The sequence below is a fragment of the Bos grunniens genome, chromosome 20, assembly GCF_055505025.1.
Source record: "Bos grunniens cultivar Pamir isolate PY7600 chromosome 20, Bosgru_T2T1.0, whole genome shotgun sequence".
NCBI classification, from domain to species: Eukaryota; Metazoa; Chordata; class Mammalia; order Artiodactyla; family Bovidae; genus Bos; species Bos grunniens.
The window spans coordinates 58,893,249-58,914,688 of NC_141184.1; the positions used below are offsets into that span (position 1 = coordinate 58,893,249).

The following is a 21,440-nucleotide window of genomic DNA, read 5'->3' on the forward strand; positions in this document are numbered from 1 at the left end:
CCTTAATTGGACCAGAGCCCCCTGCACAGTGGAGGACTTGCCTAATGGCCATGGCAGCTTGTGCCCTGGCAGCTTCCTGAGTCCTTGGAGCCATGTGGACTTGCTTGAGATCCTCAGGCATCTACAGACCAACTGGTCTTATGAGGCGGAGCCTGCGATTTTTATAAAAGGTGGTGTCTCCAAGCCTCACACACCTGTGGGCATGATGACACTGACATGCTGGGTTTCCAGAGCCCTTGGGTGCTGCCAGGGTAACTAGTTCCCCGTGTTTGCAGGTGCGGAGGGAAGTGAATGGAGAAGGAAATGGCAACCCACTCCAGTATTCTTGCCTGGAGAATCCCGTGGACAGAGGAGCCTGGTGGGCTGCTGTCCATGGGGTCGCACAGAGTCAGACATGACTGAAGCGACTTTGCATGCATGCATGCATGCTTTGGAGAAGGAAATGGCAACCCACTCCAGTGTTCTTGCCTGGAGAATCCCGTGGACAGAGGAGCCTGGTGGGCTGCTGTCCGTGGGGTCGCACAGAGTCGGACACAACTGAAGCGACTTAGCAGCAGCAGCAGCAGGGAAGTGAACCTACCGAGGTTAAAGGACACTGTTGCAAAGTCCCTTGGGACTTTATCTGTCTCCTTCAGGAATCTGCAGGCATAGGGGAAAATTCCTTCACCTGTGACTTAATGGGTGCTAGCTAGTCAATGAGGTCTACCAGTGGGGACCATGTGTGACATGGAGGCTGCTGGCAAAAGCTGCAAAGTTGCACGGCTGGGGAGCTGGAAAAATGAGTTTATGGCATTAGTGGGGAGAACTTAGAGGTGGTGTTACTTACGTATGGCCAGGCAAAGGTGGGAGGTTGAGATTAGTTCTGCTTTTATAATTAACTTGAAGCTCCCAGATGAAGCAGCTTTTAGCCCCACCCCCTCTTTCCTGGCCCAGCACATCTTCCCCTTCACTTTTCCCTCAGGAAAAATAACGAAGAAAGCAGCCTGTGAGCCCCGGGTGCCTGTCTGGCCAGTTCCATGATTTCTTCAAAGATTCTCTGTCCCAGTTATTTTTATTCTAACCACAGTGTGTATGCTCTGGACTTTTGAAATTTACAGTTACAACTATGCTATTAATCTCAACTCTGAAAACTAAATATTCACTCTTCACCCGCAGCCTGCAGACAGCCTGGGTGATGCATGAGATGATTGAGAGGGTAGCAGCTAGTCCTATAAACCTTGCATCATCTGGCCGATGAAATCAAGAAGTTGGTTTGCCCTCAAGGAAAGGTGTCTGGGTGTCTAGATTTCTTTGACTCTTAAGGAGGGCAGTGAGATCCCAATCTTAGATTAAGCTATGAAGCAAATCTTGTTGGAGGTTTTCTGTGCTGCAGAAGGAAGACCACGCAAGGGACCCCAACTTTCTCACTCTTAGAGGCTCCTGTTCTTTGAGCTGGCAGACTTCTTTGGTGCCAAAAAGACATGGTACTTCGCACACCTCCAAGCAGGAAGGGGCTGCTGGGACGGTGATATGGGGAGGAAGGAACCTCTCAGGGTCCACAGGTAGGAAGAGACGTGGGGACCTGTCTTGTGGGAGGTGCATCTATCTATACAGCTGAAGACAAGTCATCTTTTGTGATGCTCTGTTAGAGGGGGTCACCTATGACAGGGAAATCTTTTTTTTTTTAAGCTTTTAAACCTCTGTTTTGCTTTTTGCTTTTCTTCTCTGATGTTTTAAGTGGAAACTGGGACAGTGGTAATTCATTGCCTTGGGGATAGAAAACTGAAGCAGTTGGAAGAACGGGTTCTTCTCAGTGTGCGGCTAAGAAATAGAGAACACTGTGTGTCCTGGCCTGGAGGATGGTTTTCCAGCGAGGACAGGGAGACAGGAAGCAGATTGCCTGAATTGGGAAAAGGGGTCAGGGTGGGTGGGGTACCGGGGGTGGGGTTCATGATCTTTGGTGGCAGCCTGACCCACTGGCCCCTGGGTGGGGCCTGGGAGCTCTACAACTTAGACACCTGAGCTTCCTGCTTTGGCAAAGATCCTGGGGCACCTGTGGGCATGGCAGTATGGGCAGGCTGGCTTTCCAGGGCCCTTGGGTGCTGGCCGAGCATGAGCACCCAGCGTGGCAGGCCCCCTCTGTGCCACATTGCAGGAACTGCTCTGAGGGATCAGTTTCTTGACCGTGGGCTTTGGAATTGAAATTAATTTGACTTCAAGAAAAGAGTGGTTGTTTTGTTTGTTTGTTTTGGTACGTCTAACTTTGTAAACTGAGGTCTCAGACCCGCCGTACCCATGATCCAAACGTAGGTTCCTGGATTGAAACGCCGCATGTGTGCTAAGCTGATTCAGTCGTGTCCGACCCTTTGCGACCCTATGGGCTGTAGCCCACCAGGCTCCTCTGTCTGTGGGATTCTCCAGGCAAGAATACTGCAGTGGGTTGCCATGCCCTCCTCCAGGGGATCTTCCCAACCCTGTGAATGAACCCCCCTCTCCTGTGACTCCTGCATTGCAGGCGAATTCTTTACTACTGAACCACTGGGGTAGCCCGATGAGCCATCAGGGAAGCTACTACCCCATATATTTCTTGGTCCTGCCCTTCTGTGTGATTTTACTAAAATAGTGTGAGATTTGTGCAGACAGACCAGATAAGGCATTGAGAGCTCCCTTCGTGGCGTCCCCTTTGCCCTCCCGGCATGTGCGTGGCTTCTGGCACTTGGTGTCACTCACTGGCCTGCACTGTCCTCAACACACTTCGAGCTCCACGAGAGCAGAGGCCCTGCCTTATTCATTTGCACAGCCTCAGCAGCTGCCTCCCGTGTGCAATAAGTCTTTGAATAAATAAACACATGGAGAAAACTTTGTAACTTAAGGGAAGCTCTGAAATGGGTGCTGGCCCTGAAAGACTAATCCGAAAAGAACTCCGGGATAGAACCCCCTCACTTTAGCTTGATGACTGTAGGTGGGTACAGAGCGTAAGGTTTTCACATTCGTTCCATGTCCGCTTGTCAAAGGGGAGCGATTCAGAATGGGGCTCAAAGCAGATTTTTTTTTAACTAAAATTTTTTTTTTTCCATTACAGCGTTGTGTAGGTTTCTGCTGTACAACAGTGAGAATCAGCCATGGTTGTGCATACCTCCTCTCCCTCTTGGGCCTCCCTCTGTTCGCCGCATCCCTCCCCTCTAGGTCGTCACAGAGTACCAGGCTGGGCTCCCTGTGTTACGTAGCAAATTCCCTCCCACTGTCTGTTTTATACACGATCCTGTGTATATGTCAATGCTGCTTTCTTCGTCCGTCCCACTCTCTGTTTCCCCCACAGTGCCCACAAGTCTGTTCTCTGTATCTGTGAAGATCTTAAGGTTTTAAACCATTTTTTAGGCATACATGTTGAAGTTCTATGTAAGAATCAGTTTCTAGAAGGCTGGCAGTGCTGGCTGGCCAGCTGTCAGCAGTCAGGCAGATCTGCCTGGCGAAAGGCCAGTGCAGGCTGGCTGGACCTCCGAGTGGACAGCTCAGGGCTCCCGGTCCTCTTCCCATGACTGCTGAGAGCTGGTCAAGGAGAGCATGAAGCCCAAGGCCGGCCCCCTTGTAGGTGAAGGGCTTCTGTTCTGAATTGACAAGTTCTGTGTGGCCCTGGGGAAACCAGGGTTTTGCTTTCTCAAGCCCCCAGGGTAAGCAGCTGGCAGGGGCATCTGTGTGAGTGGGTGTGGGTGCTCCATCTTCTGAACAGGCAAACATTTAAAAATGTTTGCAAAAGCAAATTCTAGAGAGAAGTCCAGGACTTTCTCATGCAGATACTTGGTAAGTCCTGCTCCTTTTTTTTTTCTTTTGCTAATTAATTTCCCTGACAGCTTTGCTGGTAGCTCTTCCCCACAATCAGTTGCTGAATTGCAAAGCTCAATTATCTGTGTAATAACATGCTATAAAAATATATAAAGCCAGGGAAAAAAAATGATTGCAACCAGAGAGGCTGAGCCTTGGGAATAGACACCTTGTATATTCACATCTGGGCTGAAAGGAAACCACAGGATCTTTCAGTAATGATTTGATAGACTGAATTTCTTTCTAAAATGTAAAAGAAAACACTTAATTTGAGGATGAGGCACTTAAATTACCTTCAAATACAAGCAGAAGCAATATCTCATTAATATATTTGAGTTTTGTGATGCAGTGTATTAGAATTGGCTCCCTAGCTTTTGAAAATGTTAAAGCATTTCTGCACAGGTCTTTTTAGAAGCCTGCTATGTGCTAGGCACTTGTGCTTACATACATAACTTTTTTTTAAAAGAATTTTGATGTGGACCATTTAAAAAATCTTTATTGAATTCATTACAATGTTGCTTCTATTTATGTTGTGGTTTTTTCGCCGAGAGGCATGTGGGATCATAGCTCCCAGACCAGGGATTGAACGCAACCCTGCTGCCTTGGAAGGTGAAGTCGTAAACCACTGGACCTCCAGGGAATTACATTGTGTATTTTTTAATCCTGCTTGTGATTTTACAGGGAAGATAGGAAGATCTCCATCTCTCAGTTAAGAAAAATGAAGCTATTGAGTTTGGTGTAAAAACCAGTGCTTCTCTCACAGTTGGTCAGTAGAAGCAGAGAGGAGCTGATTTTTTAAAAAAAGTTGTTCATGAACAGATTGACCAACCTTTTGTAACAGTTGCTTTTAAAAATATATATATATATATAAAAATTTGGAGCAGAATTGCTGAACCCTATCTGAATTCTTGGCTCATAAAATTGTGAAATAAGATGAAACAGTTGTTTTAAGCCTCTGAGTTTTGGGATAGAATGTACCACATGCCAGATAAGCACCTTCCATGTCTTAGTTCTTTGTTTCTCTGGCTGAAGAGGCTTACTGTTCTGTCATAAGCCATCTCTCCGACAGTAGCACCTTGAGGAAACTTATTGTAGGAACACAAATGTGGAAAGGCCAATGACAGTTAAGGAAATAAATCACCAGGGACTTCCCTGGTTGCCCAGCGGTTAAGACCCTGTGCTTCCTTTGCAGGGGAAATAGGTTTGATCCCTGGTCAGGGAACTAAGATCCCGCAATGCTTCATGGTATACTCCCCACCAAAAAAAGAATTCACCAAAGCAGACTATTAAAGGGGGAAAGATAATGCCTGGGAAAACTAGAAGCAGAATAACAATTTTAGCCTGTGTTTCCGGCAGCCAGGGTGGAATAGAGAAATAGGTGGTATGACAGTGTTTTTGGTTTCAGCTTTGACTGTATTCAAATTCCCTTTGGAGCTTTGACACGCCAGACTCCAACTGGGAGATTGCTCTCTGCCTGCGTGTCTGGTAAAGGCTGCCAGGTGGTTCTGTGAGCGGCCAGGGACGGTAGAAATGTTGGCCGGGCTCCCAGTGGCATATGGAGAAAGGCCACGTTTATTGCAGGTGTATTTACCCAGGGCCTTCATGAACAGGAGCCGTGCTGGTTACTCTCCATACATCCTTTCAATCCTCACCGCAGGCCCACTAGGTTGGGGGGAGAATCCTCATGTTATAGGTGATGGGACAGGCGTGTCTGAGAACGGTCATTGGTGCCCAGTCTTCTAGTTGGTAATAGGGATATGATTGGAACTCATCTGTTTGTCTTTCAACTATCTAAATTTTTACACTTGGTTTTCTCCTGATCTTCATTTTCTTTTCTTTTCTTTCTTTTGGCTGCACTATGCAGCATGCAGGATCTTAGTTCCTAGACCAGGAATTGAACCTGTGCTCCCTGCAGTGGAAACATGGCATTCTAACCATTGGACCAGGGAGGTCCTTCCTGACTTCCAGTTTTGACTTGAGGAATTTATGTAAAGGACACTGACCTGTGTCCTCAGATTAGCAAAGGATTTTGCATACTTGGCACTACTTACTGCATTGTTGATGAATATTTTGTAGCTTTTAGAAGAACTTGAAGAGGGTGTGTGTGTGTGTGTGTGTTTGAAAGCATAGCTCCTTGTAAATTTATATCCTTGCCACAACCTAACTTTTGGACAAATGTTAATATCTCATTACAGAGCTAACTGCTTTTCTCTTCACTGAGGGACAACAAACATGGTAGCTTAAAAGGCCTCAGATTAATTGGATGTAACTCCAGGTGTTTATCCTGATTATCTTTGGGTGGATCCTCAGATAGCAAGGAAATTAAAAAGTGTCATTCCTATTAGGAATGTTGTGCTTTTCATTTCCTGTAGTAGTCTAAGGATTGCTAGTACACATTTCTACAAAAAGAGAAAGGTTTTTTTTTTTTTTTCCTGACTTAATTTTGCTGAACTGTTGGATATTTTGGAATGTGAGAGAGAAGAAACAGAAAAACATGCCTACCTCTCTCCCTTTCTGGGGTGCCAGTGTCTATATTTGGTTGTTAAGCCAGCAAAAGGAGGTTCCAATGGAAACACCATTTATGAATATAGTATTGTCTCCATGCAACATTCTGTGTGCCAACCTGTCGCCCCAGGGCAGGCCCATAACCCATGTGGAGGGCAATGTGGATGGTGAAAACAGTGGCAGAGAGAAGAGTGGTGGTGGTTTAGTCACTAAACTAAAGTCGTTTCTGACTCTTGCAACCCCATGGACTGTAGCCCACAGACTCCTCTGTCCATGGGATTTCCCAGGCAAGAATACTGGAGTGGGTTGCCGTTTCCTTCTCTAGGGGATCTTCCCAACACAGGGATCAAACCTGCGTCTCCCGCATTGCAGGAGGATTCTTTACTGCTGATTCACCAGGTAAGTCCCGATTCACTCGTCTAATAGATTTTGGCCATCATTTGGTTACTTCTCCTGGGGTCTCTAGAGTAGAGGATTTTACCCTTGGGTCTTGATGTGATTCCTGTCCTGAACCTTGGATCCCTGAACACAGTGGGGGCTCCCTGGGTGCTGAGTTAACTGCTGTGACTTGGCAAGTGGGAACACGTGGGTGTATGTACTTCACTTACTCAAAGCTGTCAGGTCTTACCAACCTTTTGTAAGAAATATTTTTTTTTCTCCCTGAAAACTCATAAAAATTCATGTTACAATTTCAGAGCCCACAGGATCCTGTAGAATTTTGTTGAGCTGCTTATCCTCTTTTCTCCTAATAGATACATCTCTCTCCTTATGCACACAGGTACAGATGTGTGCTTGTGAGTCTGTACAGGAGCTCCTGTATATGCCACAGTGGCTTTGCTGAAGGAAATCAACTAATTTCCCCCCACTGGTTCAATGTGACTAAGATATCTTTATGCATATTCTCAAGACTCCATTCCAATGACTATTTTAAATTTCATTAACCTTGCCTACATTTTGCCAGATACCGTTTCAGTATGTCTTATTTATTTTATTATCACAATGATGCTTTGCTTTCTTGTGTATCTAGAAAGAAATAAAATTAGTGGATTTAACTTTTTTTTATGATGAACATAGTGAGGTCACTTTTTGTGTTAGTATTTAAAAATAAGTTACCCAGGAATGATAGTGCATCATTTCCAAAATATTCTCTTGGCAAAGTCATACTTTATCATGCTTAACTCTTTAAGGTGAAACCTTGATACAGAGTAAAAGGCATAGCTGGTCGTTTTCCGCCAGCACCTTGGTTAGAAGGTGATGACACAGTATGGTGTGTGGGTGCATCTCTGAGTGGGAGGATACACGGAACTACAGGACTGTCCTTTTCCACCTCAAAATGATGTAGACTTACACCTGTAACTGTTTCAAAGACTCAGGACAATTGTGAATTGTGCATGTTATATGGGACCTGTGCTTCCCAGGTGGCACAGTGGTAAAGAATCTGCCTGCCAATGCAGGAGACGGATGTTTGATCCCTGCGTCAGAAAGATCCCCTGGAGGAGCAAATGGCTACCCACGCCAGTATTCTTTTTTTTTTTTTTTTAATTTAAATTTATTTTAATTGGGGGCTAATTACTTTACAATATTGCATTGGTTCTGCCACACATCAGCATGAGTCCGCCATGGGCATACATTTGTTCCCCATCCTGAACCCTGCTTCCACTTCCCTCCCCATACCATCCCTCCGGGTCATCCCAGTGCACCAGCCCCAAGGATTCTGTATCGAACCTGGACTGCATGCCAGTATTCTTGACTGAAAAATCTCATGGCTGGCCACAATTTATGGGGTCACAAAGAGTCACACATGACTGAGTGAGCACTCAGTCACATGTGGGTGTGATGTTTTTTATTTTTAAAAAATTTATTATAAATGAAGAAGTTACAATGTGAAATTCAGAGAAGGCAATGGCACCCCACTCCAGTACTCTTTCCTGGAAAATCCCATGGACAGAGGAGCCTGGTAGGTTGCAGTCCATGGGGTCGCTAGGAGTCAGACATGACTGAGCGACTTCACTTTCACTTTTCACTTTCATGCATTGGAGAAGGAAATGGCAACCCACTCCAGTGTTCTTGCTTGGAGAATCCCAGGGATGGGGGAGCCTGTTGGGCTGCCGTCTATGGGGTCACACAGAGTCGGACACGACTGAAGTGACTTACCTTACCTTATGATGTGAAGTTAGAATGGGCAGATCATCCGTGATATTATTACAGCAGTCAGCCTTCATGGACTTTAGAAAAATTAAAACATGTTTTATTTTGTAAAAACAAAGCAATATGTAGCATTCCTGGTTGTAGAGAAGAATTGAGCTCTGTAGGCAGTAGTTTCATTTATGGAATATTAATTATGTATAAATTGTGACTGAACATTCTTATGAGTTTTTTAAGAGAACATAAAAATGCTTTTTTTTTCCTGCTGCTAATGCTTTTTTTCCTTCTGCCTTTCTGTCCGTCCTTTTCTCCTACCTCACTTGAGGACGATTCTGGTTTTACAGATCTCGATTTTTTTCCTTATGTCTCACCAGAAGTGTTAATTCACTTTGCTAGAATGGTAGTGATCTCAAAAGTGGAGGATTATGACTCCAGTTGGGGCTTCATCAGCCTGAGCAGGTGCATTCTAAGTAAGAGAGATACTGTTTTAATGCAAATGTCCGCCCTAATTCCTGGGAAGGGAGATGTGGATAGGAATTGACACAGTGGTTAAGCCAGAATTGTTTCTAAATAGATTGTTTTTTTTCCCCCTGAATTCTCTGGGCACCAGCAGCAGTGTCTTGTTAATGAATGGAAGAGAAATATAGAGGCAGAGAAGTTGAGGGTGACTGTCTTAATTCTTTATTCTGAGGGATCACAAATGCTTAAGGAAAATGAAGTTGGAGGCTCACATAAATACTTGGGAGCCTCAGTGATACATGCTCATATGAGAGTGGAATTGAATTCAGGGACCCCAGATAAGACGGGATGGTTGTATTAAAATGCCGTGAGCCCTACTGGGAGGCAACTTAACATGAGCCTTAACAGAGTGGCTTTAGAGTGAGGGTCCAGAATTTTTCCTGTCCTTCCTTTGTTTTGAAGCGTGCTATTGTCTGAGAAGGAGCCAGCGAACACTAGAGTAGTGTCTAAGAACCAGGGCATGCAGAGTGAACCGGGGCTCTGCTGTGCTGTGGATAGAGTTTTCATGTCAGGTATAACTCAACTTTGCATCTTTCTACGCTGTGGATTTTTAGGGAAACACAATGTTTTGACTGAAAATGCCTTAGCCATATTTCCCTCCTTGGGTGGTAGGTATGCGAGTGTTAATAATTTATTACACTATACTTTTAGGTATTTTTCTGTTCATTTAAAAATCAAAAGGGCTTATGGAAAAGTCATCAGTGTGTCAGCCATGTGAAATTCATTATCCATTCCTCCATCTACTCAACATACATTTATTGAGCACCTACTGTGCCCCGGGGCCTGTCCTGGCTCTGGGAATACAGTAGTGAATAAAAGCAAGTAAAAGTCCCCGAGCTCATTATTTTAGAGAGAGACAGACAAAACATTAAGCCACATGTTAGCGTGGGCTGTCAGCAGCCTTTTTCCATAAGGGACCAGATAGTAAACAGTCTAGGCTTTGTGGGCCAGGGGGCTTCTGTCTTTGGAGCGAGAAAGCAGCTATAGACATTATGTACATGAGTGGGTATGACTCTCTGCCAACAAAATACTGCTTACAGAATCAGGTGGTGGGCTAGATTTGCCCTGCGGCCTTTTGCAGACTCCTGTGTTAGCTGGTAGTATGTCCTAAGGAGAAAATAGAAAGGGAATGTGGAGTGTTGGGGTGTGGGACAAGGTATGTTGCAGTTTTTGACACAGTGGTCAGGGAAGGCCTCACTGAGAAGGTGACTTACGTAAAAGTTTGGGTAAACTGGATTCAGCTATGTGTATATCTGGGGAAAAGAATGATCCATACAGAGGGAACAGCATGTGCAAGGGTCCCGAGGTCAAACATAGGTGGGGAATTCAAGGAGTGGGAAGACGGTCAGGGTGTTGGGAGCAGAATGAGTGATGGGAGAGTGGTGGAAGGTGAGGTCAGAGGCACAGTCTGAAGGTGAAGGATGAGGTCACATCATGGCACCTTGTAAGCCTTTTTTATTTTTCTTTACAAGTCAGTTGGGTAATCATTGGGGGATTTTGAGTAGAAGGCTGATAGAATGTAACTTTTAATAGGATCCCTGGTTTCTGTATGGATAACAGACTGTAGCGGGGCTGCGGTGGAAACCCAGAGAACCAAGAAGTATTCAGGTAAGCAGGTTAGAGGTGATGGTGCTTGGACAGGCTTGTGGTGGCGGACATGGTGAGAAACAGCCGCTCCGCGATGCGCGTTGGCCATGGTCTCAACAGGAATCGCTCACCGTGGAAGCGGGGTGTGAGGACTGGAGGAGGCCAACATGACTCCAGAGTAAACTGGGAGGGTGGGGTGCTGCTCACTGAGTGGGGAAGCTGGTAGGACAGCCAGCAGCCTCCTGCACGGAGCCCTGATATGGCACACAGCCTGAGACTCGAGGCAAGTCTGCCACCGCCTGGATGTGTGTGTGCCGTGGTGGCTTTAAGTGTCCCCGGGCTGAGGTCCTGTGTCCATGCTGAGATGTGTCGCAGGCTTAGCCTCTTGCTGTGGTTCATATCTTGTGCTGGTACGAGTTCCTGAGATTTTGGGGGCAGGTGATGTTTCCACACACACATTCTTTGAGTGAACCCATTTTAATTCATGAAGTTATTGAAAGAAATCCTGATACCCAGTGAATCACTACATAGGCCCTCAAACACAGGGAGATATGTAGGCTGACATCTAGCAGCTGCAAGAGCCAGGGTCTTAAATGAATCGTCGATTCTACACACTACTGATGGTTCTCTGTGCTTTTCATGGAAGGTGTAATACTCTCCCGCTCCGCAGTTGCTGTGCATATAAATAACATATAGAATTCAGTGCCAAAAAGCAATTCAGGAAATCATATCTGTTTAGAGGGTTCTATAAATTGTCTGCTAAAACATCTGCAGACTGGTTTTCAAATGCATTGCCAAATTTAAGACAGTGAAAGTATAATAATGATTTGAAAACTCCAAGTGGTGGTTCTTATTTCTAAGGAGATAGATGCTTTGGCCTTACCTTTATCTTGTTAGGGAGTTGTATGTCAGTGTTTAAGATTCAATGCAAAGAAAATAGTAAATCCTATTAAGTGCTGGTGGGGAGGAGTTGAGATTTCTACGGACATCCAGGTAGAGGTGTGAAGAAGGTAGTATAAATGAGTCTGGGGGTAAGGAAAGACCAGGCTAGAGAGCCAGAGATTTGGGGAGTCTTTCGTGGTAGACAAAGTTGTGGGACCAATGGGATCACCGGGGGAGTTGACATAGATAGAAGAGAACCAAATTCCTAGGGGCACCAAGCGAGGAGACTAGGAGGAAAGGCCAAGAGGGAAGGAAGACCAGTGGTGTCCTGAAAGTCAAGTAAAGATTATGTTTTGAGGAGAATGTGATTAGCTATGTTGAATACTGTTGGCAGGTCAAGGAAGGTTGGACTGAGAAGTGAGCCTTTACCAGGATACAAGACATCATCAACTTTAGAGCAGTAATAGAGAGTGTAGTGTGTTTATGATGGAACATTTGGGTCAATATTGCAAATGAACTCAGTATGTATACAGTTCGGGCAGTTGTGGCCTGTATTAATCATTGCCATTTTTCTTCTAACCACTTACCATTCATCATCATTAATATTTTAGTAGTACTAGTTATAGAAAAACCAAGTCTATAACAAAATTCTTTTACAAAACCTTCACTGGTTTTTCTCAGTTAAGCTATGTGATTTTGGAATCTTGCTTGTTGTCAGTACAGTTTCACATCCTTTTCTTTCAGATTTGCTAAAAATTTGTATGTATTTATTAAATACACTTTAGCTCCTCTTGGGCACAATGCTATCAGTGCTTCCTTTTTAAAAAAAATAAATTTAGGTCACAGTACTATGAAACAAGGGACAAGGAGCATTCTTGTCAGTAGATCAGAGATATAAGGGAAGTTGTAGCCTATTTTGCCAAAATCACATGTTGATTATGTATAATTGCTTCATCTAACATGGTCAGGTTGAATTTCTTCTTGTAAATCATAGAGGAAACTTTTTCCTGTGCTTAGAGGATAAAATTAATAGATTAGAAAATTGGAGCAAAGGGAAAATTAAGGGTAGAGGGAGAAAAGTTATGGAGAGGTTAGCATACAAGAATGTGTGAGGGTAGATCCTATGTAGTTGCTGGAAAAGGGCCAAAATTTGAGTCTGATTTTGATAGAATTATAGCAGTTTAGGTCAAGAAAGAAGCATTATTGTTATGTGGTTTAGTGTTAAAAGAAGGCAAAAACAAACTGGTTACTCGGGTGAAGGAGAGCTTTTCTTGGTCTTGAGGCCTGAGAAATTTCCCCACATCATACGGAATGGTGAATGATGAGAGTGCAGTGTCCTCAACAACGTCTCCATAGTAGGTATTCCAGAGTTACCTAGAATTGCATCTTACATTGAGGGACAATGCTAAAAGCATACTTATGTTAAGGATCCAAAAATTCTGCTTTTCAAAATTTTTATTTTATATTGGATTATAGTCAATTTACAATATGTTAATTTCAGGTGTACTGCAAAGTGATTGTTATACATAAACACATATCTATTTTTTTTTAAATTATTTCCCCATTTGGGTTATCACAGAATATTGAGCAGAGTTCCCGGTGCTATACAGTAGGTCCTTGTTGGTTATTTTAAATATAGTAGTGTGCATATGTCAATCCCACAGTCACCATTTATCCCCCTTCCACCGTTCTCCGTTGGTAACCATTAGATTGTTTTGGTTCTCTAAGTCTATAAGTCTGTTTCTGTTTTGTAAATAATTTCATTTGTATTAGTGTTTTTAGATTCCACATATGTGAAATATCATACGGTATTTGTCTTCCTCTGACTTACTTCACTTAGTATGTGAATCTCCATGTCCATCCATGTGGCTGCAAACGGCATTTTCATTCTTTTGTATGGCCAAGTAATATTCCATTATATATATGTACCATATCTTCTTTATGCATTCCTCTACCAGTGAACACTTAGGTTGCCTCTGTGTCTTGGCTATTGTAAACAGTTGCTGCAGTGAACACTGTAGTGCATATATCATTTTGAACCGTGTTTTTCTCCATATATATTGCCTAGGAATGAGATTGCAGGGTCATATGGTAGTTCCAGTTTTAGTTTTTTAAGGAACCTCCATGCTCTTCACCATAGTGGCTGTATCAAATTACATTCCCACCAACAGTGTAAGAGGCCTCCCTTTTCTCCACTTCCTCTCCAGAATTCAGTTTGCAGATTTTTTGATGATGACCATTCAGACTGGTGTGAGATGATCATGTAATTTTGATTTGCATTTCTCTAATAATTAATGAGACTTCCCTGGTGGCTTAGTGGTAGAGAATCCATCTGCCAATGCAGAAGATGTGGGTTTGATCCCTGGGTTGGGAAGATCCCTTGGAGAAGGAAATGGCTATCCACTCCAGTATTCTTGTCTGGAAGATCCCATGGATGGAGGAGCCTGGTAGGCTACAGGCCACGGGGTTGCAGAAGAGTTGGGCACAACTTAGTGACTCAACAACAATGATAATTAACAATACTGAGTATCTTTTCATATGCCTCTTGGCCATCTGTATGTCTTCTTTGGAGAAATGTCTCTTTAGGTCTTCTGCCCATTTTTTGATTGGGTTGCTTGGTTTTATGATGTTAAGTTGCAGGAGTTGTTTGTAGATTTTGGAGACTAATCTCACGTCAGTCCCATTGTTTGCAAATGTTTTCTCCCATTCTGTGGGCTTTCTTTTTGTTTTGTTTACGGTTTGCTGTGTAAATGTTTTTGAGTTTGATTATGTTCCAGTTGTTTATTTTTGCTTTTATTTCCATAACTCTGGGAGATGGATAGAAAAATATATTGCTGTGATTTATGTCAAAGCATATTCTGCCTATGATTCCTCTAAGAGTTTTATAGGATCTGGTCTTACATCTAGGTCTTTAATCCATTTGGAGTTTATTTTTGTGTACAGTATTAAATAATGTTGTAATTCTTTTACATGTAACTGTCCAGTTTTTCTAGCACCATTTATTAAGAGACTGTCTTTTCCCCATTGTGTAGTATTGTCTCCTTTGTCATAGATTAATTGACCATAGGTGCATGGGCTTATTTCTGGGCTTTCTCTTCTGTTCTGTTGATCTATATGTCTGTTTTTGTGCCAGTACCAGTACCATACTGTTTTGATTACCATAGCTTTATAGTTTAGTGTGAAGTCAAGGAAAGTGATTCCTCCAGCTCTGTTTCTCTTTATGAATATTGCTTTGGCTCTTTGAGGTCTTCTGCATCTCCATTAATGAATTCCGTAAAGTTGCAGGATACAAAATTAATGCACAAAAATCTCATGCATTTCTATACAGTAATAATGAAAGATCAGAAACAGAAATTAAAGAAACAATCTCATTTACCGTCACATAAAAAGGTAGTTTTATCCCTCGGTATTTTATTCTAAGGAAGCAAAAGACCTGTACTCTGAAAACTGTAGAATGCTGATGAAAGTAAGCAAAGATGACACAGACATATGGAAAGATATACCATGTTCTTGGACTGGAAGAATCAATATCGTCAAAATGACTATACTGCCCAAGGCAATCTACAAATTTAGTGTAATCTCTATCAATTTACCAATGCCATTTTTCACAGAATGCTATTGTTTTTTAGGGAAACTTGCTCTACTGATAATTGATGCTGTCAGTTTAAATCATCTCCGTGTTTTTAACAGTTAAGAGAATGAAGTGCAAGCCAGGGACTGACTTTGGTTATTAAGCCTCTTTGGGCTGTTTGCCTGCATGGTTGACCATCCCTGGGGAGGGGAGGCAAGGGAGAGCTGCACCTCTTCCTTACTGCAATTCCTTTAGATAAAGAAAAACATACTTGGCAATTAAAAACATGCCCTTCCTGCCCTCAGACTCCATTAGATGGTCCAGTGTGAATTCTGGTTTTGGTGCTGATGGCTTTAGTGAAAACTGGAAAGGTAAAGAGGTTGCTATAAACACATTTCTGGAGAGGTCCTGCATCTGATACCTGTGAGTCCAGCTGTGTGATTAGCTTAGGCAAGTTCTGATCCACTTATGGACTAGCCTTTCCCTTTGAAAGTCTTTTTCTTTACCGTCCCAGCTGTCTTACACTGTTCAGGGTTTAGCAAATTACTTTAGAACATTTCATATTATACATCATGAGTCATTTCTACCTAGCCCTATATATGTCTCCATTTGTCTCCCTAAAAGATTTTAAATTAAAGCTTCAATGTGTTTTCCAGCATTTATAGCAGCTACTGTCTCCCTGTCTCTTATTGGCTTTCTTTGGTGTGACTCAGTATTTAGTGGAACACTCTGAGATATTGTCAGACCACTGATTGTCTGCTCATTTGCCCTGGATGCTGGTACAGGAATGACTGAGAATGTGCAAACTAACAGTAAAACAACTTACTACAAAGCCAGTGCTTAGTAAGTATAGTCAATGGTAAAGGATATCTGTTGTTGCTAAGTTGCTTCAGCCATGTCCAACTCTTTGTGACTCCATGAACTCTATCCTGCCAGGCTCCTCTGTTCATGGGATTCTCCAGGCAAGAATACTGGAGTGGGTTGCCATACACTTCTCCAGGGTAACATCCCAACCCAGGGATTGAAACCGCATCTCTTATGTCTCCTGCTTTGGCAGGTGGGTTCTTTACCACTAGCACCATCTGCCAAATCTGAAAGATGTCTGCTGCTGCTGCTGCTAAGTCGCTTTAGTTGTGTCTGACTCTGTGCGACCCCATAGACGGCAGCCCACCAGGTTCCCCCATCCCTGGGATTCTCCAGGCAAGAACACTGGAGTGGGTTGCCATTTCCTTCTCCAATGTATGAAGGTGAAAAGTGAAAGTGAAGTTGCTCAGTTGTGTCCAACTCTTAGTGACCCCATGGACTGTAGCCCACCAGGCTCCTCCGTCCATGGGATTTTCCAGGCAAGAGTACTGGAGTGGGGTGCCATTGAAAGATGTCTATGAGTTGTTAATGTGCACATTTAGGTAGAAATTTTTGTGTTTGTTTTGAAACTTTGAAATAGTTGGGTTAAAACAGTTGATTTGCAAATGAGAATGGAATAAGGGGCTCTTTCAGAATAAAGTGCAGGATTGAACACAATTTTTAGCTCATTACATTTGATCTTTATTGATGAGAAACAGGCCATTTTAGGGCAGTGGTTCTCATCCTGGTTGTCATTTGAGTTTGAAGGGGAAAAACAATCCCTGGCCAATTAACAATCCCTGGCCAATCTAACTTTCTGGGATGGAACCTCACTATTACTTAAGTTCCTGAGGAAGAATTGAACTATTTCATACTGACTCAGAAGTAGCCTTACACACATGGTAACCATGCTGGGTCATAGAGGTGCTGGATTTAGAAGCAACTGGGAAGGTGTATAAGGCTATTTGTCCTCTAAGTGCCCTGAGACTGCTGCACTTTGTATTCCATCTTATTTCTATAGTTTTCTATGGTAGTTCCCACTTTTTTTCCCTTTTAATTTGTTGTTTCTATGCCATAGACTTAGAAACCATGTGATCAAATTGGTTAGAATTGTGGGGCAAATGAAGAATCAATAGGCTGTCAGTAAAGATCTAAGGACCTTTTTAAGAAATAAAATCTGTACATTGCAGTGGATAAACCTTTTAGGGGTTTACTTCTGTTCTTTTAGCTATGCTCTAGAGAGGCTTCCCTGGTGGCTCAGATGGTAAAGAATCTGCCTGCAGTGCGAGAGACCGAAGTTTGATCCCTGGAGAAAGGAATGGCTACCCACTCCAGTATTCTTGCCTGGGGAAGCCCATGAACAGAGGAGCCTGGCAGGCTACAGTTCATGGGATCACAAATAGTCAGACATGATGGAGTGACTTTCACTTTCACCTTTCTTTCTCTTTCTAGAAAGGTGAGCTGGATGAGTAACTTCTAAATGGGAGCATGGAAATACTATATGAAAAGAAGCAATGAAAAGTGAAAGTGAAAGGCACTCAGTCATGTCCAACTCTTTGCGACCCCATGCACTATATAGTCCATGGAATTTTCCAGGCCAGAATACTGGAGTGGGTAGCCTTTCCCTTCTCCAGAGGATCTTCCCAACCCAGGGATCAAACCCAGGTCTCCTGCATTGCAGGTGCATTCTTTACCAGCTGGGCCACAAGGGAAGCCCGAGAATACTGGAGTGGGTAGCCTATCCCTTCTCTAGGGGATCTTCGCCATCCAGGAGTCTAACCGGGGTCTCCTGCATTGCAGGTGGAGTCTTTACCAACTGAGCCATGAGGGAGGTTTCCATGTTTCATGTATACATTCACCTCTAAGTCTGAGTCCTGTGTTTCAACATGTGATCTTGGTAAGATGAGATACACATGAAGGAAAGAAGCTGCAATAAGAACACATATCACAGTGAGCTGTGGGAGACCAGAGTGAGGAGAGGGCATATGAGGATTTATTTAATGCCGTTTGTGTGGTAGGCAGTGCTGTAAGTGCTTTACATGTATAATAAATCCCTCAATATGCTCTAAAAGAATGTAATTTTGGAAATAAAGCTATTGGTGACTGTTGGATATTTATGGAGCCAGGATAATGGCAAAAGCTTGCCTTATACATAACCTCACAGCGACTAGATTTTGTATTTTGTATGATTTAATATTTTGTATCCAGCAATTATTTTGTTGCATTAATTCTTGAAATATCTGGTGAGGTATTACCACCATCTCCATTTTATAGATGACGAAGCTGAAGCAAAGAGAATTTAGATAACTCTCCCAGAGTGGGTCAGTCAGTAGTAATTGGCAGGTCTGGGTTTAAGCTGAACCTCAGCAGTCTGCCTTGTGACTCCACGCCTAACAAGCTATGCTCTACCGATGCTGGCATGCATGCTTAGTCGCTTCAGTCGTGACCAGCTCTTTGTGACCCTATGCACTGTAGCCCACCAGGCTTCTCTGTCCATGGAGTTCTGGCAAGAATACTGGGGTGGGTTGCCATGCCCTCCTCCAGGGAATCTTCCTGACCCACAGATTGAATCTATATCTCTTACATTTGCTGTAAGAGACCCTCCTGTAGGAGGGTTCTTTACCACTAGCACCGCCTGGGAAGTGGGGTGTCCTTTCTATTTGGTACTCAGTTCTGATTTTTATCGCAAACAACTAGTACTGAGTATTTCCATATATAAATTTCTCTTATTTGAGTTAACTTCCTAGGGGTAAAAGTCCCATAAACATAATCCTAGGTGTTACGGGTTGAATTATATCTGCTTAAAACCCAGATGTTGAAGTCCTACCTCCCTCATGCCTCAGAATGTGACCTTATTTGGAAATAGTCACAGCTGGTGTAACTAGTTAAGGTGAGGTCATACTGAGGTAGGGTGGGCCCCTTATCCAGCATATATCCATGCCCCATATCCGGCATCCTTATTAAAAGGGGAAATTTGGGTACAGACATGCACACAAGAAGGATACCTTGTGAAGAGTGGAGTTATGCTGCCACAAGGCGAGGAGTTCCTAGTAGCTGGGAAAGGGGCTTGGAATAAATCCATCCCTGGTGCCTTCGAGGGGAGCATGGCTCTGCTGACACCTTGACCTCAGACTTCTATCCTCCATACCTGTGAGATAATACATTTTCATTGTCTGAGCTTTGTTGCATCAACCATAGGAAACAAACATAGATTGCTGGAAAAAAGTTCTCCGAGATCAAAGAGTAATCTTAAACTCACTGATATTCAATAACTCTCTGAAACACTGAAAAATTATAGCATAGATGCCTGTTATTTCTTCATGGCTTCTTTCGTTTCTAGATAACTGTCCCTACCCGTCTGCTGTGCCTTGTTTTCTTTACATGTCATCTTGCTCCACAGCTGATTGGACCAAGCTGGGTACCTGACCCTGGGGAAAACAATTGGATTGGCTCTTCAGATTATCAGGAATTGAGATACAGAGCATTGTTAGGGAGCTGAGTGTAAAAGTCATGAAACTATATAGATGTATTACTGAGTCACTTTGCTGTATAGCAGTAATTAACACAACATTTTAAATCAACCATACTTGAATAAGAAATTAAAAAATCAAGGTCATGTGGACATTCAGAAGCAGTCTTGGAAGAGTTGTAAGCAAGTGAGTGGACAGAGAAAGCTTATCTCAGTGACAGAGGAGAAGGAAGCAGAAGAGGGATAAATATAGAGACCATTGGCTCCAGAGTGCAAGAGAATTCTAGAGCTGCTGTCTTGATTCTTGATGCTGTATGATTTGGGGGTTGAATTTTTTTGATGCCCAGTTGTCCTTATTGCATGTGGACTTGGGCGAAACCACTATTTGCATTTATTAAATTCTTGTGAGTTTCAGTTCTTATAATCAAACAAACCCTGATGGAAATAGAGAAATGGCATGATAGAAGGCTGCCTGAAGGATTGATAGTATCTATGTCCCTCTGTAGCTTCCAGAACCTGTCCCTTAATTCAGCCTGGTCTCTGGAGAGTTTAGAGTCTGGACTCACTGTATTGGTCCTCTTAGAATTTTATTGTCAGACTTGTCTTTCGTTGGGACGCGTTCTTAGGGCTCCAAACTGATTTTGGTAATACCAAAATACTAAAAGGGATGTATCAATACATCCTACAAACTTTGAGCATAACTCTTTTACAGAAACTTACCAGCAATTATTTGCTAATCAACAATTTATATTAATTTTCTTGGTAGCCTAGTAAACCATTTATATTTTAATAGCTTGGTGATTATCTTGCAAAATTGAGAATTTGACTTGGAAGATCTACAGAATTTCTTCCCCCAAGATGATAATTATAATTGTTATCCAGAGAGCACACATAATTTCTGGTTGTTTTATATGAGGAATTGCATATTTAAGAACTTAAAATCTCTGTTACCATCACTTTAGGGCTGGAGGCCTAGCAGGCCAGTTGCATTATGTAAATCAGAAAACAAGTAGGAAAGGAGTTCAGCAAAACTTGGCCTTGGGGGCGACTTGCTGGTCTTGAATTTCCGGTGGACAACACACCGTTTTTCCAGAGGTGGAGCATACCTGGAGAACATCTTCAAAATAAGCATCCACAACCTCAGTCTTTAAAAATATGACTCTGAGTGGAGGGTGCGGGGGTGTGCATAACTCCTGAAACAGTTAAATGCTGTCTAGAAGAAAGGCGTCATGCTTTGACTGGATGTGTATCTTAGTTTGATTTTTAATTTTTATCCTACATTCCTTCCATAGAACCCACATAGACAGAGTCAAACATGACAGGCGTCCATTGCTTTCCTCTGCCCTGGGGAGATTTACTGCCCTATTCCCTCGCGGTTAGAGTTTTCTCACTCTGCCATTGGAAATGTGTGACAGTTGCCATATTTTTAAGTTGTAAACTCTGGCTTCTTGGGCTGACATTGAACTGCAGGCAGGTCTGAGGCATAGCTACGCTGCTCTTGATAGTTGTGAGTTGATTGCCTTCTGAGGAAGGCTGTTGGAAGGAATGCAGATTTATTTCCTTCGTGTTTTTAATTTATTCTTCTGTAAAGTAGCTCTGCTGGGGTGGAAGAGATCTCAGGAGTACTTTTAAATAGCAATCCTAATGACGCCATTAATATTGTGAGTAAATATTGGTAGTATAATTGGTGGGCAGCATGGTGGCTGAGCAGGGACAGGGGGCCAGCAGACCTGTGCTGATATCCCCAGCTGTGAAGTGGGGATGGGAAGGCCTCTCTTGTATGGTGTATATTTGGTAGAAGAGCTTATTAGCTATTACCCTCCCTTGCATCTGTCTGGAATTTACCTACCATTCCTGTGCACATTGTCTGCAGCCTAGCACTCTTTTCTAAAAAGTTTTTTCAGGGAGTTTGTTATAAAGTTCTTTACCCTAATTTACCTTGGTGAAGTGTGGTATGTGTTAGTGGCTGAAAGAGGTGCTTGATCATAGTCAGTATAAAATATTTTCTAGGCTAAAGATTATTCTGGCCTTGAGATGTAGAAGAGTATCTTATACAATTCAGGTATTATTGGTAAGTGAAAAATCAAGTGTATTAAATATATATACATAATGTTACAT

The 21,440-nt window shown here is 42.9% G+C and overlaps 1 protein-coding gene across 9 annotated transcripts in view; it reads left to right on the forward strand.

Moving 5' to 3' along the window:
• MAST4 (microtubule associated serine/threonine kinase family member 4) overlaps positions 1–21,440 on the forward strand; it is a 616,403-nt gene that overhangs the window by 19,782 nt on the left and 575,181 nt on the right. The window contains exon 2 of one of the 9 annotated variants that reach the window (XM_086362014.1): positions 10,504–10,578. The exons of the other annotated variants lie outside the window; for them this stretch is intronic. The gene's annotated coding sequence lies outside the window, so the exon portion shown is untranslated. The remainder of the gene's footprint in view (positions 1–10,503; positions 10,579–21,440) is intronic. 9 annotated transcript variants of the gene reach the window in all.